This window comes from Choloepus didactylus, chromosome 11, assembly GCF_015220235.1.
Source record: "Choloepus didactylus isolate mChoDid1 chromosome 11, mChoDid1.pri, whole genome shotgun sequence".
Classification (NCBI taxonomy): Eukaryota; Metazoa; Chordata; class Mammalia; order Pilosa; family Megalonychidae; genus Choloepus; species Choloepus didactylus.
Genome location: NC_051317.1, coordinates 56,392,942 through 56,410,139, shown reverse-complemented (window position 1 = coordinate 56,410,139; position 17,198 = coordinate 56,392,942).

The window sequence follows — 17,198 nt, the reverse complement described above, 5'->3', positions numbered from 1 at the left end:
AGTTTGAAAGACTAATGTTCCTTTCATGGAATGATTACTCAAGTGTCAGATTGCAGCATAATCTACCTTTTATTCCATTCAGGCAGTACAGAGGGATTTGTTTTTAAAAAACTGCATTGATAACATACAAACATTTGATTATTGTAGACATTCAAACAAACGTGAACAATTCTTGATGTTCTTCAACTTTAAATATGACTTCCCACATTTAAAAAAAATTCTAACAAATAGATTTGAAGACCACTGAGATTATTTCCCAAGTGTCTTATTTTGTTTCCTATGTCATATTTATTTTTGTATTTCTGCAGTATGTTTAGAGAAATATGCCTTGACTACCTTCCAGCTTTCTAATTAATATTTTAGATTATATATTGTCATTCATATTATTCATGGACTTTTAAAAATTATGGCCATATAATCTGAGACATTGGATGGCTTTTTTCCAAAGCAAATGGCTTCCAATATGTATTTTTCCTATTTGTTTGTTTATGATACAATATAGATGAGAATACTATTTTACATATTTAAAAATCTATTTTTCTCTAAAAATGTTTCTGTGAGTATCCTTCCTTATATTTGTTAAGTATAACAATTAAATTTTTTGATAACTATGTTATCCTGAAGATATTTTTCTCCTCTTTGTAGTTCAGAGTTTTGCTTGATTGGCGTTGGTATTTGGTTTCCTTAGTTAAAGAAGGACTCTTTAGTTCCCTGGGTGTGAATACAGATTCTGTTAAGAAAGAAAATGTCTCTGACTAATGGTCAAACATGAAAATAGAGAAAATTTGCATTTTAAAATGTTTTTCCACAGAAATCTTTTATTTTCAATTGTTCTTTAATCTTGTTCATACTCACTGTCCACTCTCTAGTAGTGGTTTTCTGGCTCTTTTAATCAATTATCTGGGAACAAATACACATGGATCATTCTATCTCTTAGCTCCCTCTTCTCCTACATATATTACAAGTTTTCCAAAGATCTGACAGGAATATTTTTTAATTCAATTTTATTGAGATTGTTCACAACCATACAATCATCCAAAGTGCACAATCAGTTGCCTACAGTACCATCATGCAGCTGTGCATCCATTATTCCAGAAAGAAATGAAAGCAAAAAAGAATGCTCAAATTCTCCCATACCCCTAACTACTCCCCCTCCATTATTGACATGTTATTGGTATAGTACATTTGTTACTGTTGATGAATGTTAAAATACTATTAACTGCAGCATATAGTTTGCAATAGATATATTTTTCCTATATACCCCTCTATTATTAACTGCTATAGTTTCATACATTTGTTCTAGTTCATGAAAGAGATTTCTAATATTTGTACAATTAATCACAGACATTGCCCACCACAGGATTCACTGTTTATTACATTCCCATCTTGTAACCTCCAACTTTTCTTCTGGTGACATACATGACTCTAACTTTCCCCTTTCCAACACATTCACACACCATTCAGCACTGTTAGTTATTCTCACAATAACATACTACCTTCACCTCTGTCCATTTGCAAACACTTAAGCTCAACCTAGTTAAACGTTCTGCTCATAATAAGTAACCACTCCCCATTCTTTAGCCTCATCCTGTACCCTGGTAACTTATATTTCATGTCTATGAGTTTACATATTATAATTAGTCCATATCAGTGAGACCATACAATATTTGTCCTTTTGTGTCTCACTTATTTCACTCAATATTGTGCTCTCAAGGTTTCCTCATGAGCCTGTTTTTTTTTGTTTGTTTGTATTTTTAAGATAGTTTTGTTCACCTACCATATGTGCCATTATAAGTAAACAATCGATGGTTCCCTGCATAAACACATATATATGCATTCACCACCATGACCACTATTTATATAAGGATATCTTCATTTCTTCTACAAAGAAGGAGAAAGAGTCAAAAAAGGTAGAAAGACAAAAGAAAAAGGAAAAGAAAGAAAAAAATATGACAGATAAAAAGCAAAAAAAGGAAAGAGAGAATTAAACTAAAGTGCAATAAAAGTCAGACAACATCACCAATGCCAAGAGTCTCATACCTCTTTCTTATATGCCCCTCTTATAGGCATTTAGCTTTGGTATGTTGCTTTTGTTACACTAAAGGAAGCATAATAAAATACTTCTGTTAACTATAATCCCTAGTTTGCACTGATTTATTTTTTCACTAATACCACACCATTTTTAAAACCTTGCAATTTGACATTCATTTGTTCTCCCTCATGTAAAAACATATTTGTATATTTTATCACAATTGTTGAGCGCTCTAGGTTTCACTGAATTATACAGTCCCAGTCTTTATCTTTCTTCTTTCCATCTGGTGTCCCACATGCTCCCAACCTTCCTCTTTCAATCATATTCACAGTCATCTTTCTTCAGTGTATTTATATTGCTGTGCTACTATCACCCAAAATTTTGTTCCAAACCTCTCACTCCTGTCTTTTCCTATCTGTCTGTAGTGCTGCTTTACTGTTTCCTGTAGAGCATGTATCTTGTCCAAAAACTCTCATTGTCTGTTTGCCAGAGAATATTCTAAACTCTCCCTCATATTTGAAGGACAGTTTTGCCAGATATAGGATTCTTGGTTGGCATTTTTTTCTCTTTCAGTATCTTAAATATATCAAGCCACTTCCTTCATGCCTCCATGGTTTCTACTGAGAAACCCACACATAGTCTTCTCAAGCTTCCTTTGTATGCAATGGGTCACTTTTCTCTTGCTGCTTTCAGGATTCTCTCTTTGTCTTTGATTTTTGGTAATCTGGTTATTAATAGTCTTGGCATAGGTGTATTCAGATCTATTCTGTTTGATGTATGCTGCACTTCTTGGATCTATAATTTTATGTCTTTCATGAGAAATGGGACATTTTCATTGATCATTTCCTCTATTATTCTTTCTGCCCCTTTTCCCTTCTCTTCTCCTTCTGGGGCACTCATGACACATACATTCATATGCTTGATGTTGTCATTCAATTCCCTGAGATGTTGCTCATATTTTTCCATTCTTTTTCTTATCTGTTCTTTTGTGTTTAGGATTTCAGGTGTCTTTTTCTCCAGTTCCTGAGTGTTTTCTTCTGCCTCTTGAATTCTACTCTTGTTATGTCTTCATTGTATTTTTCATCTTTTGTGTTGTGCATTTCATTTCCAGAGATTCTGCCTGGACTATATTTTTGTTTTTGTTTTTGTTTTTCAAATTTTTGATTTCTACCTTATGTTTACCCAGTGTTTCCTTTATTTCCTTCATCTCTTTTGCTATATCTTCCCTGTACTCATTGACTTGGCTTTTGATATGTCTTAGCATATTTCTTTGAAAATCTTTAATTGATTGTTTCATTAAAGTGAAACAATATCTCAACTCTATCTTCATTGAGATGTAAGTTTTTCCTTTGACTGAGCCATAGCTTTGTTTTTCCTAAGGTAATTTGTAGTTTTCTGTTGTCTAGGCATCTGATTTCCTTGAATACCCCAATCAGATTTTCCCAGACCATACCTGGTTCAGGTTCCAGAGTGGGGCTATATTCAGAGCCAAGTTTCCCTGAGGATGTGTCTTAGAAAATTGACAGACTTTCCTGTGAGGCCTCTATCCACTGTGCTTTTCCTAGCCTGCCTAGCAGGTGGTGGCTCTCAGCCTGTTGCTCCTGACTGGTGTAAGGAGGTGTGGCCCCTTTAATTCTTAGCTTAGTTTGTTTCCATTTTGGCTGTTTTCTCCCAGGTCCTGGCATCTGAGCTCTGAAGGGTGGGCTGGCACTAGAGCTGGACCCCACCTCCTTCCTCTTAGGGAAGATACACTCCCCTCAAGGGAGTTATTTTATGTATTTGAATAGCTCCTTTGTCTCTCTAACTCTGTAACTCCAACCCTGTCTGGGTCAGAGTGCTGCAAACTGAAAATGGCCCCTCAGATTGAGAGTAAGAAAAAAGAGAAAGAAAGCCCCTTTTCAGAGCCAGTCCACAGTCCCCCAGTTTTGCCCTTCACCTGGTCTTCTGGTCTCCCTCTCCTGAGGCAATGGTGTCCTCCAGCTCTCCAAGGTCAGCTTCTAAAAGCCTCTGTATTTTTTGTTTTTTTAATTGATATTTTTTTCCATCAGCCCCACCTCCTTTCCACTGGGAGTGACCTCAGGGTAATTTGCTGCTTGTTAGGATTTTGTGTTTGTAGCTTGTATTCCAACAGTCCAGTTGTGTTGATTAAAACCCCAGTTGGTGCTGGGTTAAGCTCTATCCACTTGCTCCAAGAATGCTGCTTTCTCCCACAGTGAATTCCTGCAGCTCAGCCTGACATGGGGGGGAGGGCTCCCAGCGTGGGTCTGCAGTTTTTACTTACAGATTTTATGCTGTGATGTCAGCCATTCCACGCAATCCAGATTAGTGTATGATGTGTGCACAGTCATGGTTTTCCCCCAGCAGTTGTTCCAGATTATTTACTAGTTGTTCCTGGTTGTGTATTATTTGTTCCAGAGGACTAACTAAATTCCACACCTCTCTATGCCACCATCTTGCCCCTCCTCCCTCAGGAATACTTTTTGATGGTTCATGTCCTTATCCATGTAGATCAGTAGATTCCTTAGATTTTCAGATTTGACCATCTTCTGCTCCAATTTTTTATATAATCTACTGAAATGGAATATTGATAAGAAGCAACAAAAGATTTTTTTTTAATTCTAGAGCTTCTGTGGATTTAATATTTATATATTTATTCTGCCATTTCAAATGGATTTTTATGAGGTGAGGTAAAGTATTGTATATAATAAAAATACTTAGAATAAATCTCACTGGCTTCTTCAATAATATCATTCCAACTTGCCTTTCCAAAACCATATAAATAAAAGCATAAGGCCTATTTTTCCAAAGGAAAATAAAACTGCTTATTTTTATTTCCATGTATCACCAAAAAATCCCTATCTCCTCTAAAATTAAGAATATGACAAGAATATTCACTATCACCAGTAAAATTTTATTCAGCATCAGAGGTATTCGTTAATGCTATTTGGCAATTTTTTTTCCAAATACCTGTAAAGGACATAAAACTATATTTATCACCAGAGTATATGATTGTGTACTTGAAAAATCCAAAAATCAATATAATTCCTACCAGAAATGAGAAAATTTAATGATATAATAGGATTTAAAATTGACAAACAGAAATTAATAGCCTTTATAAATAAAACCATAATAATATAGGAGATATAGTGAGAGAGAAGACACAACTTACAATAACAGAAAGCAATTACAAAATAAAACATGCAAAAATGCCTTGGTGTGAATTATTTAGAATAAAATTGATTTTTCTTACCAAATTACACATCAAAAAATGGAAAATAATCTATTTAACAGAGGGGACTGAATGAATATGTTTTGCTATATTTATACAATGAAATAAAATGAAGTTATAAAAGGGAATCATGATCATAATACAATTAATATGGGCTGATAGCTCCATGCAAATTATTTTAGGAAAGCAAGGGAGGAAAAAGTGTACAGTTTGTGTATGTGTGTGTTACGTACAAACATTTATTCTGTATTTGGATTAAACATGAATAAATATATATGAATATTATGTATATCTATTCATTTGGAAACACTGAAATGATAACTACAATTGTAATAAAAGTAATTTGTTTAAGAGTGAGGAAATAATGCAGAGAGGACAAGAATGGAACAAAGACATTTTTCTAAATATTTCTCATTTAAATCTTATTAAAAATTTCACATATTTCAAAACCAATTAAAATTACACATTTTCTTACAATCAATAACTAAAACAACCCCAAACATGTATTATTTGGGGATATGATTTACCAAAAATAATAATCATTCCAAATGACTTTAGAACATGATGGTTTGACTTTCCATTTCCTTCGTATAATATATGCTAAAATCAGGTAGAGTTTCAAAGAAATCCTAAATGATATTCAGTAAGCTAATATCATATAGGTAACTAATACTAAATTATTATTCCAATGCTATGTTTAAGTGAGTGGGCTCTGGGGACTTTTAATATCCTAGGTTAGGGAGATAGGAGCATTCTGTTCCTAAAACAAATACAAGCACTGGTTTCACTTCCAAGTGATTGAAGAGGGGGAAGGATTCAGAGAGTATCTGACAAATTTCATTTTTTTCCAAGTTATACAGGATATATTGGCACAGGCAGAGGACACTATTATACATTTTTGCCTAATCTTTATCTTCTGTTCCCCACAATTTGCCAGGAAAAAATAAACTTCAATACCATTTTCTCCATGTGGTGAGATTTTATTTTGCATCATAGCTTATTTTACTGAATTTCATAGGAATATGGCTGTTGTTTCAGTTTCCTAAAGCTGCCAGAATGCAATATTCTGGATTGGCTTTTACAATTGGGGTTTATTACTTCACTAATTTAGTTTTAAGTCCATGTCCCAGTTAAGGTATCAATAGGATGATACCTTCTCTGAAAAATGGCCAATGGTATCTGGGGTTCCTCTGTTACATGGGAAGACACATGGCTGGCTCTGCTGATCCTTCACTCCTGGGTTTAGCTTCTGGTTTCAGTGGCTTTCTCCAAGATGAAAGTTCTCTGAACTTCAAAATGTCTCTGCCTTTGATCTTCTCACAGAGGACTGCATGCAGCAAGGTGATTATGACCCACTTTGAATGGGCAGGGTCACATCTCCATGGAAACTACCTAAACAAAAGATCCTACCCACAATATGTCTGCCCCCACAAGACTGGATTAAAAAACATATGCTCTTCTGGTATACACAGTAGATTCAAACCAGAACACTCCACCCTCTGGACCCCCAACAGACATGTTCTTTCCAAATGCAAAATGCATTCATTTCATCTGTGCTGGTTTGTATATTTATGTACCCCAGAAAGAGCCATATTCTTTAATGCATTCTTGTGGGGGCAGAAGTATTAGTGTGGATTGGGCTGGAACCTAATCAGTGTCCATGGAGATGTGACCCACACAACTGTAGGTGTTAACTCTGATTGGATAATTTCCATAGATGCATGGCCCCACCCATTCAGCATTGGCTTTGCTTAGTTTACTGGAGCACTGCATAAGCTCAGAAAGAAGGAGCTCAGAGCTAGCTGGAGCTGAGACAGACATTTTGAAGATGGCTGTTGGAAGCTGATGCAGACATTTTGGAGAATGCCATTTTGAAATGCAACCTAGGAGCAAGCAGACGCCAGCCACGTGCCTTCCCAGCAAACAGGTTTTCCGGATGCCAATGGCCTTTCTCCAGTGAAGGTACCCTTTGTTTATGGACACTTTATGGCCTTAAGACTATAACTGTTTAACCAAATAAACCCCCTTTTATAAAAGCTAATCCATTCCTGGTGTTTTACATTCCAGCAGCATTAGCAAACTAGAACAACATCACAATATCACAAAGGCCTTAAATCATTTCAGTACAAAATTTAGTCAAAATCAGTTACAGGTGTGATTTGTCCTAAGAAAAAACCCTCCTCTGGTTGTGGACCTGTGAAACTTAGAACAAGTTATCTGCTTCCAATATACAAAGGAGTGACAGTCATATGATAAACATCCCCATTGTCCTAGGGAGAAATTGGAAGGAAAATAGGGTTCATTGCTTCAAACAATTCTGAAAACCTGCAGGGCATACTCCGTTAGATTTCAAAGTCTGAGAGGCATTTTATCCTTGGGGCTTGAGAGAGAGGCAGTCCCACCCTTTCCAAAGGTAAGGCAGTGGACTTGCTCTCTCCAAATGCTTGTTGATTGCCCCAACATATCTAAGTATTGGGGAGATGACCTTGTTCTTGGTTCCAACCTCCTCAAGTTTTGGGGTGACATCTGAACTCTCTGCCATCTCCAGGGCACAGGCTCTCCCCTCTCTGAATAATGGGGCATTGGCAAAGCTCTTCCCAATCCCAACGGAATGTGCTCCACCCTCTTTGAACTCTGGGCAAACTCACCCTCTCCACATGCATGGGTGGGTCCACTCCCCTGGGCTGAGGTGTCTTAGCTCAAGACTTGGCTTCCAATTTTCTGCCTTTAAAATAAATTTTTCTTTAATCTGTCCCTTTTCTATCCCTTTTAGTCCAGACTAGCAGTGGCTCTGTTTTTGTAGATCCCACAAAAAACTTGTTGGTTCAGCATGTAGCACATAGGGATCAAAGCCATCAGACAATAGGAGATTTAGAAGTCAGTCAATTTTTGTCATGAATTAAAATATTATATAGCATATTTAGCAGTCTCCAAAGGGCGTATTGCAGAAAATATTAAAAATAAATAAAGACAAGTTTCTAAGTCAATGAAAGCTTTTCAAAATTGGGATTCTTAGTTTATGGAATCCATTCATGTCCTTTAAGGGGTCTGTTTTAGTTTCCTAGATTGCTCAAAACAAATACCATAAAATGGTTTGCATTAAATTATAGGGATTTATTCAGTCATGGTTAGAGTCCAGGAAAATATCCAAATCAAGGAATTATCGCAGTGATACTTTCTTCCCAAATACTGGCTGCTGGCAATCTTTGGCTCCTCTGCCACATGGCAAGTCACAATGGCAGCAACTTCTGGTCTCTCCCTTCTATTCTGGATTTTGTTGATTTCACCTTCTTGCTTCCATGGCTTCCATGGCTTTCTTTCCCTCTCTGTATTCATTCATTTTAAAAAGGTCGCTAGTAATAGGATTAAGACCAATCCTGAGCCACACCTTAATTGAAGTAAATTCACCAAAAAGACTGACTTGCAATGGGTTCACACACACAGGTATGGATTAAACTTAAGAACATGTTTTTCTGTGTTATATACAACTTCAAACCACCACAGTGTCCAATGTCTTTATCAGGAGAAGATCTTTAGTTCTCATTTTGTAAAGAAATATATGAACTCAAGTTTAAAGGTAATTCGGAAATACAGGTGGGAACAAGTGAAATGCTCTTTAGAAGAAAATACAGGAAAAATGAATATTCAAGAAAGTATGCCATAATAATTAGAAACCAATTTTGAAATTAGAAAAAAAAAATGTAGATTACTCCAAAAATATTTTGTAACTATTCCCCAAAGTAAAATGGCAGTATCTCACATTCAGATAGAATTTTCTAAAAATGAAGTTATATTTGCATACCTCTCAAGCTACATGATAAGGGGACTTGATAAAACTATTAAGACAGACAATCCATGCTAAGACAGCTTCAGGGACTCATAGAGGGATTCCAGGTTTCTCAATGTATTCAGTGTTTTACAAAAACATCTAAATGGAAAACATAACATTGGCTTTGGTATAGCTCAACAAATATTACTTTTTTAATATTTCCTTTTCTAATGTGTCAGTAATAATGTCACTTCCTGGAAGAAACTGGGGAAAGATCAGAATCACAGCAAAATTTTACGTAGATGACTGTGAGGATTCTGATTTGATTTATTAGTATTCTCCTAATTTACAATTTTTAAATGTTTTCATTAACTTTTTTAAAAAGATAGTTATTACATAATCTTACAGTAAAACATTTTGTCAGAATTTGTTAAAGCTTTCTATTATCAGTGAGTTCCCACAAAATAAATAAAATAAAACTTAATAGCATATGAAAGTAAGGTTTATACTTCCTAGAGATTAAGACTCTTGATTAGGGTTTTACAGTATGATATGGTTTATATTTTTTCCTATTATCAAATTAAAAGTAAAACGGCAGAGCTTGGGCAAGATGGCGGCATTGAGAGGAGTGGAAGCTAAGTAGCCCCCCTGGAACAACTACAAAAAAAAAAACAAAAACAACTAGTAAATAATCCAGAATAACTGCAAGGGGACAAATGAGACCATCCACTCATCATACACCAACCTGAATTGGGAGGAATGCCCAAGATCCCAGCATAAAATCTGTAAGTAAAACCTGCATATCCAAGTCACGAGACCCACTCCCCCATAGCCTGAGCTGCAAAGTCTCCTGGTGCCAGAGAGAAGCTCTCTCCCAGAACGCAAATATATCTCAGCTGAGCTCCAACTGGAGTTTTAAGTAGCGAGTGTGAACTGCTCACTACAGGTATGAATCCCCAAAAAACAGACAGAGGCTATGGGTGACGACTGACCTTGGAGAGCTGGAGGGTCACCTTGGACTTGTTCTGAAGGGGACTATCTGTTGTTTTTTTGGCTCAGTGGAGAAAGCCTCAGTCATTTTCAGTTTCCAGGGCTGTGACTCAGAGAAGGGTGGAGACAGCACAAGCAGAGAGAGAGAACATTGAAATGCTAATGACCTCCCCCTAGGTGGTCTATCTTCTCTAAGAGGAAAGGGGTGGGGCCCTTTCCATTGAGAATCAGACCCCAGAGCCTGGGGGAACACGGCCATACCTCCTCACACCAGTCAAGAATTAAAGGCTAACAGGCATCACCTGCTGGGCAGAAAAGCACCGTGACCTGAGGCATCACAGGGTGGAGCAATTTTCTAAGACATACCCTCAGGGAAACCAGATACTGAATATTTCTTCCCTCTGGGACCTGAGCCTGTTCTGGTCTGGGAAAACCTGATTTGGATAACCAAGGAAACCATGCCTAGACAACAGAAAATTACAACCTACACTAAGAAAAACAAAGTTCTGGCCCAGTCAAAGGAACAAATGTACACTTCAACTGAGATACAGGAATTTAAACAACTAATGCTAAATCAATTCAAAAAGTTTAGAGAAGATATTGCAAAAGAGATAGAAGCTGTAAAGAAAACACTGGGCATATATAAGGCAGAAATCGAAAGTACAAAAAACACAACTAGTAGAATCTATGGAAATGAAAGGCACAACACAAGAGATGAAAGACACAATGGAAACATACAACAGCAGATCTCAAGAGGCAGAAGAAAACACTCAAGAACTGGAAAACAAAACACCTGAAAGCCTACACACAAAGGAGCAGATGGAGAAAAGAATGAAAAAATATGAGCAATGTCTCCAGGAACTTAAGGATGAAACAAAGTACAATAATGTATGTATCATTGGTGTCCCAGAAGGAGAAGAGAAGGGAAAAGGGGCAGAAGCAATAATAGAGGAAATAATTAATGAAAATTTCCCATCTCTTATGAAAGACATAAAATTACAGTTCCAAGAAGCGCAGCTTACTCCAAACAGAAGAGATATGAATAGGCCTATGCCAAGACACTTAATAATCAGATTATCAAGTGTCAAAAACAAAGAGAGAATCCTGAAAGCAGCAAGAGAAAAGCACTCCATTACATACAAAGGAAGTTTAATAAGACTATGTTCAGATCTCTCAGCAGAAACCATGGAGGCAAGAAGGAAGTCATGTGATATATTTAAGATACTGAAAGACAAAAACCACCAACCAAGAATCCTATATTCAGCAAAGCTGTCCTTCAAATTTGAGGGAGAGCTCAAAATATTTTCTGACAAACAGACAATGAGAGACTTTGTGAACAAGACACCCGCCCTACAGGAAATACTAAAGGGAGCTCTACAGAGTGATAGAAGACAGGAGTGCATGGTTTGGAACACAATTTTGGGAGATGGTAGCACAACAATGTAAGTACACTAAACAAAGATATCTATGAATACTGTTGAGAGAGGAAGGTTGGGAGCATGTGAGACACCACAAGAATGGAGGAAAGATAAAGACTGGGACTGTGTAACTTGGTGAAATGTAGAGTGTTTAACAATTGTGATAAAATGTACAAATATGTTCTTTTACGAGGAAGAACAAGCAAATGTCAACCTTGCAAGGTGTTAAAAATGGGGAGGCATTGGAGGAGGGATTCAATCAACATAAACTAGAGACTGTAACTAATAAAATCATTGTATTATGCTTCCTTTAATGTAACAAAGGTGATATAACAAGGTAAATGCAGATATGAGGGAGGGATAGGGGAGGCATGTTAGACACCTGACATTGGTGGTATTGTCTGATTCTTTACTCTACTTTGATTTAAGGTTATTTTTCCTTTTGCTGCTTCCTAGCTGTCATTTTTTTTTTCCTCTTTCTTTTCCCTCTCTACCTTCTTTGACTCTCCCTCCTGCCTTGTGGAAGAAATGTAGATGCCCTTATATGGATAATGGTGAAGGTGGTGAAAACATAAATATATGGCCATACAGAGAACCATTGATTATTTACTTAGGATGGAATGTATGGTGAGTGAACAAAACCATATAAAAAAAAAATGGGTTGATGACAAAACCTCGAGGGCAATATACTGAGGGAAATAAGCCAGACACATAAGGACAATTATTTCAGGGTCTCACTGATAGGAACTAATTATAATATTTGAGCTCATAGACATGAAATACAAGGTACCAAGATATAGGATGAGGCTTAACAATGGGGAGCAGTTGCTTAGTATGAGCAGAATGTTCAACTAGGATGAACTTAAATGTTTGGAAATGAACAGACATGTCGGTAGCAAGATGTGAGAATAACTAACAGTGCCAAATGGTGTGTGAATGAGGTGGAAAGGGGAGGCTCAGGGTCATATATGTCACCAGAAGGAAAGTTGGAGGTCAAAAATGGGAACGTATAAAACTGAATCCTATGGTGGGCAATGTCCACGATCAACTCTACAAATACTAGAAATAGCTTCCATGAACCAGAACAAATGCATGACAATACAATTAGAATTTAATAATAGAGGGGCATATAGGGAAGAAATATATACCTATTGCAAACTATATACTACAGTTAGTAGTATTTCAATGTTTTTTCATAAACAGTAACAAATGTACTACACCAACACTACAAGTCAACAATTGAGGGGGGTTGGTTAGGGATAGGGGAGGATTCAAGTTTCCTTTTCTTTTTTTCTTTTTTCATCTTTCACTTTATTTCTTGTCTGGAGTAATGAAAATTTCTAAAAATTGAACAAAAATTAAGTGTGGTGCTGGATGCACAGCTGTATGAGGGTACCCAGGGGCAAGTGATTGTACACTTTGGATCTTTGGATAATTTTATGACATCTGAACAATCCCAATAAAAATTAAAAAGGAAAAAAATTAAAATAAATAATAAATAAATAAATAAATAAAATTAACCAGGGGAAAAAAAAAGTAAAATGGCAAAATTTGAAGGTACTTTTTTTTTACCCATCAGACCCTAGCCTAGTCCAATAAGTTAAAATAAAAACAAAAAAACAAAAAACAAAAAAACAAAGAAGAATCTTACTGCTAGAAAGAAGTCAAAACTGGACCTGCATCAGCACACACAGAATAGCAGAAGTATTTGCGTGTTGAATTTGGTCTCTTTTGAATGGAATACTGAAACACACAAAGGAAAATCAAGCCCTGGAGTAATGGAAAGGTATAGAAGAACACGTGACCTTAAAAAAATTCTGAGACACAATGTGAGTGAGGGAAAAAAAAATGAGGAGAAAACAAATTTTTTTATTAACAAATTTATGTAGACACTCATAAACAGATTTGAATCTTGTTAGAATGACACTTGGAATATCGAAGACTGGAATCTGATAGTCAGAAATGGCACTGTGGTTAAAAGTATTTTTTTTTTAAATAAAATTTTCTTATATTTGTTAAGTAACATGCAAAAAAAAACAATTCAAATACTCAAAAAATGAGAACAATCTGAAATCCAAGATCTTTTTGTAAGTTATTCTTACATATGCGTTCTTTTATATTATTTGATTAAATCTAATAGTATTAATTTTAATAATAAAATAAAGATAATCAATTAGATTACGTGTCCACCATGTGCCATGTACTTCTTATGATCTCTGATTTTCATGCAAGCTTCCAAGTAAATGTTAGTAATGTGGATAAGCGCATAAAGTAACAGGTTCACATAGTTTAAGTATCATACCCCAAATAATGAAACTATTACAAAGCAAAGCTAGGATGTAATCCAAGGAATGTCCTGCTTTGTAATCTGCAATTTCTTCAATTAAATCATGATAAATAAGGTTAAAGTACTAATATTTGATTTCCAAAGTTGTATGTATGAGTTAGAAAATTATTATCTATATTTGGCAATTAAATAATGACGGTTTGGAAACCCATTATTTAGAAATGTCAAAAAATATTAGATCTGCTACTCAATGGATATGAAGTGTACACCAGGGAGGCAGGAACAATTTCTGTTCAATATAAAACACAATACTAAGCATACGGTAGATGCTCAAAAGTTGTTGATTAAATGAATGAATGGACAGATGAATGAATACTGATGAGTTTTATGTAATACAAAAGTAAATTCTGCTTTATTAAAAATTCATTTCTCTAAGACTTTTCTTACATTTTTGTGGTGTAATTTTAAGAACTTATTAAACAAAGCTGAAGAGAAATTTTTCACAGGGGAGAAAAGTCCTTTTTTTAGTGTGTAGGGAAGTTTCTTTTGTTTGCTTTTGATTACTGTTAATATAAAACTGTACATATGGTGTTGATTTTATTTTTATATTTACAAATAAATGTTTTTATTTGTAATATTTGATAATATTTGAGTAATATCGGATTGAAAAAATATTGAATTCAGTCCATAAAAAGGAATAAACTACTAATATTATTAGTCATATTGGGCATGCACATTTTTATGATATATTTGTCATAAACAGGCTACAAAACAATATAAAGAGTATAGACTAGTGTCTGATAAATAAAATTTTGCTTTATTTTTCCAAGAACACTGCCCAAATTTAAATCATGGCCCTGCTCCTTGACTTCCATGTTGCTGGGCCTATTGGCATCCAGTGGCATTTAATTATTTCCATTCTTGTGGGAAACAATCCATCTTACTGTTTCCTGAGAAGAGAAATGTACTATGCACTTGAAAAATACTTTTAGCATGAGATTTGTCTCCTAAGATGCTTACAGAATCACCCCAAAGTCTAAAATATTAAGGTTCGTGCTCTATTACAACACATGCATTACAATTTAGTAACTAAACATAACTTGTCTAAGTAATGAAGTTTGGTTCATTTAAGAGAAATAATAGTTGAGCCCAAGGTAAAAAAAAAAACTGTTGAAAAAGGCAAGTATAAAGAAATTATGAGTGCAAAAATTAAGACCCAAATCATAAACAACCAAATGAAAATTGTACTTAATTCTAACTCATTTATTGTTATTTTCTGAGCAATTCTAAAACTCTGATTTCCTGCATTTTTACATGTAATGGAACATGCTTTTAACAAATCAGTATTTTCTCTCAGAGAAATTAATAATAAAAAAATCAAATTGTCTGTGTGTTTTCAGACAAACGGTTTTTTTTGTTTGATTTGAATCGTATTTGAATCTCAGGAAGATCTATGTCTAGAACCCATGTGTTATTACACAGATTCCACATATTGTGATAGTAGGTGTAACAATCTTAAGTCCCTGAAATACTGTTAATGTTACCAGTTAACACAACACTTCTTCTCCTGAGATTCTCAATGGAGAATTAATAAAATTAAGAATAACAGTGAAAATCTAAAGCACTTGATTATTAACTGGTATTGGGTCCCAGTCTCACAATTCAGTAGACTCTGGTCACCAAGTGATTTGAAAAAGATTCCTAAATGGTTTCTCTGTAGCCATAAGCCTAACACCAATTGGAGGAAGAGTTCAAGGTGGTGAAAATAACAGAATGTGTGAAAAAGGGAGAAAAACAAAGTCGACATCCAGCCTCATGAAATAATGCCAACTATTTTACTCTCCATGATAGTGATTATTAGAAAACAAGGGCCACAAATATTTTGATGTCTGACCAGCAACTTAGCATTACCTCTCCAAAGGAATAGCTTAATCTTTTGGATCATACTTGCAGGGCATAAATATTTTCCTTAAGCAATTTTAAATATAAGATTTCTTCATATATTATTTATAGTGAAATAATTTAAAAATATTTCAAGTTATATGCTAATAAAACCAAATTCACACTTTATCCTATAATTATTATTTTTCTTACCCATACACCAAAAGATTTATTGACTATCACTTTTCCAATGATCAAACTGCTTATTTTGGATATTAAAACCCTCAGTTGCACTCTTACTTTTGAGGGAAAAATAAAGACACTAACTTGTATACATTGTATAGAGAATCTCTTATGTATGTGTATAGACACACACATATTCAAATATATTAAATAAGAAATGTCTAATTATAATGTTGCCTGACTCTTTAATTTTGTAGCTAATTTAAAAATAATGTAATTAGTGGTTGGCAAAAAGACAAATTGTTAATGGACAGACAATTTGTCAATGGGTGGAAGTTTCGAAATTTAAAATATCTTTTAGAAATTAAAGTAGTGCTTTATTTGTATGGAGCATCACATATCAAATAAATGTTAATTTAATAAGTAAAATGAAATTTGTGTTTTTAAGTTTTCTGTAAGGTATAAAAATATTACTTGGAATTGTTTTGTTTTGTTAAGTTTTGGGCAATGAAAACCAATATTGGATCAACAAAGAAACAATAAAGACCAAGTTAGAAACAGGAAATTCAAGCTCTGCTCTAGCTCAGTTCTGACCTTGACCAGCCAAGTCAACTTAGAAAACATCATAATCTCCCTGGGTTTCAGTTTCTTCATACATAAAATGAACATCTCTTTCCTATTTAGCTTATACAACAACCAAATCAGTAATATTATGAATAGTTATCCTCTATGTCAGGTGTAATCTTCTCCTGAAAGTATTCCCCTTCTTTTGAAATGTGGGTTAAATGATTCCCCTCTGTGCTCACAGTCTATTTCTATAATTGTCTTTATTACAATGCAAAGCTAATTTTGGTTGCCGAGTGCTTTTCACCGTTCCTGGTAAAATGAAGTGAACTAAACTATAAAACAACTTATAAGTGAAGTATGTCATTGTAAAGCATGTTAAAACAAAGTTTTATTTCACATATTTTTTAAAAGTGCCTAGTTTCATGAGACTGGCATTCATAAATTGTTATAAGACATTCCTCTAATGACCAAACCCTCCCTGACTTTAACAGTATAACTATAAATTATCTCAAGTTGTGAAAATACAGGGATCTTGGTAATCTGGTAAAATTAATTCTCCTTCCCAGGTTCCTATTACAGAGTTTACAACATGTGGGTGTTATATAAATGCAGTTGGCTGACAGACAAATAGTAAATCATGGTATAATCAAACAATGATTTATTACATATACTCATGCTTTTCCAACTCTCTCTTGATATCCACGCAGTGTTTCCTCTAAGGGTTTACAGGAATACATTTTCGAACTTTGCTTTCTGGGCAGCCCTGTTTTGGCTCTTTTTCAATATGGAAAGAGATTAATGAATGACAAGTTACACAACTTAATTGCCCAGAGTTAGTTTGG